Raw genomic sequence first — 2537 nt, 5'->3', positions numbered from 1 at the left:
AGTGGCAGATGAGCTGATCCTGTTCCTTGTAGCAGGTTACAGGAGGGGCTGGGGGAGATGGGTGGGTAGGAGAGGAGATGCCCAGTGAAGACACAGGCAGCTCACACTCAGGGCCTGGATGGGGGTGGGGGAGACACTCGCCTTGAGCACAAAATTTAAAACTAGAAAACTTGGCAATTAAGACAGATAACTTTTAATACAGTATTAAAAAAAATAAAAATGCAAAAAAATTAATGATGAATAAAACAGCAAATTTTTAAGTAAAGGTAGTATTGTCTTAAAAAAGAAAAATCGAGAGGACTGAGTCAGCAGGGGGAACGGGGTGTAGTCACCCTTGTTCCTCTTCCTCCTGCACAGACCAGAGACTATTCATCTGTGGACTATTATTTTCTTTTCTTTTTTTGTACTGGGGATCCAACTCAGGACCTTGCGCTTTTGAGGCAGGCTGCAGAACCACTGAGCTAAATCCCTGGCCCTGCTGACTATTTTTTTCAATACTCCCTTTATAACCCTTTCTGTTCCCTGTAGTTATTAGCAGTAGAGATTTTCAGGGTACATCAAAGGGGTTGGGTGCCTTTTCAGGGACCAGAGCAGAAGGAACGAGAGCACCTTGGTGGATAGGAATGGAAGAAGGGGATGGGGTGATCAACTGACCTCTACCACCCAGGGCTCCATCAGGTCTGACCTCTGACCTGCAGCAAGGGAGAGCAGGGGACTCCTACAGAGAGGCTGGGGCCTCAATCATGGCAGGCGACAAAGCCTCTTTCTCCCCCATCAGCCACAGAAGGGGTCTCTTCTGTGGATCACTACAAGCCGCCTGTTGATGCTGTGAGATTTGCTGACATCTGGGCTCCTCCAAGTGCATCTTAGCTGTCTTTCTGCCAGGGAGTTTCAATTAGGCGTTGTGGACTTTTAGAGAAAAGAGGAGCAAACAGTCTCCCAGAGCTGTAATAGACCTAGTTGGCAAATCAGATGTCAAGTGGCCACCTAGCTGGCACAGATCTCTGTCTGACACCCTGTCATCTCCCTCCTGCTAGGTCACTGGGTGGCATCTTCACACTGCTCAGGATGCTGGCCATGGTGATGACAGGCTCTGCTGTGGCTGGTGATGGCCTTGTTGGAGGAGTTCCTGTGGGGCAGTCCCTACCTTTGCTCTTTCTCCAGTAAACCCATGAGAGAGGGATATGGTTCTTCATTTATTTACAGCATGGGTAACTGAGCCTCAGAGTCAGCCCAGGTCACACAGCTAATAGGGCAGTATCTTCTGTGGGCAATGGCTGGGCTGAGGGGCACCACCCAGGCTGAAGGGAACGTGGTAGCTGCATCCACTCTGGTCCACCTGCAGGGGGCACCCCCACCCCACAGCACTGCCCAAGGCTTCCGACAGCCCTTGCCAATCTGCCCTTAGAAAGGGCTTATCTAAACTCTCTTCCCTCATCCCATGCAAGCCCCAACATATAATTAGAGCTCTCAAAATATTCTCTTTTAGTGAGGTGGAGGGAATCATGGGCTGCAGACTTCTCTGATTTCATGAGCAGTTGCCATGGGACTCCCAGAGGGAAAAATTACCAGCCACCCCCACCCCAGCTGGGACTGTGTTTCATACAGCTGAGGTCAGCCCAGCTGCCAGGATTTAGGAAGTGGCTCAGGGCCTTCTGGAGACTGTCACCTGCTGGGGCCTATCCCAACGTCTCTCTCTCTGTCTCTCTGTCTCTCTCTCTCTCTCTGTCTCTCTCTCTCTCTCTCTCTCTCTCTCACACACACACACACACACACACACACACATGTTTAGAGCTCACCCACCCTGCTAACCTCTATTGCACTCCCATCTGCCTGCTGTAGGCTCAGCACATTTCTAATTAGCAGTTCACTTGCTCTTCTGGATGTGTGTGGGTGTGTATGCTGTGAACACAGTATATTGCTGGTGATAAAACTCCCTTTCACTTGAAGCTGAAAGTTTCTTTCTTTCTTTCTTTCGTTGGCCCCCCCCCTTTCTTTCTTTCTTTCATGTGTGTGTTACTGGGGGCTGAACCCAGGGCCTTTGTACTGAGGTACCTCTCCAGCCCTTTGTAGTTTTTATTTTGAGACAGTATCTTGCTAAGTCTCTGTGTTGCCCAGGCTGGGCTCAAGCTTTCGATCCTCCTTCCTCAGCCTCCCAGAATGCTAGGATTACAGGTGTAATCCTCAGCCACCATGACTGAGTCTGAATTTTGAGCACTTCTATCTATCAGAGACAGAACCATGCAAATAAAATGCAAAAAATTAGTAGTGGTTGTAGTGGCTGAGGTCAGCTAACTGAGAACAGAATAAGCCAGAGAGATGCAGAATGTTAAAGCCTTCCTTTTAGGAAGCTAGAGAGTGGATTTATTAGGTATGCAGGCCTTGGGGTCCAAACTCTGCTATATCACCATTTACTCTGTGACCTTGAGTAAGTTACTCAACCTCTCTGTGCATTAGTTTCCTATTGTATAAAATGAGGTAAAAGAATCAGAGTATCTCAGAGGGAGGAGGAGTCAATGAATTTGTGGCTGAAAGGA

The sequence above is a fragment of the Heterocephalus glaber genome, unplaced genomic scaffold, assembly GCF_053883595.1.
Source record: "Heterocephalus glaber isolate CG9 unplaced genomic scaffold, H.glaber_assembly_v1.0 deba00001452, whole genome shotgun sequence".
NCBI lineage: Eukaryota > Metazoa > Chordata > Mammalia > Rodentia > Bathyergidae > Heterocephalus > Heterocephalus glaber.
This window is presented reverse-complemented; position numbering follows the sequence as displayed.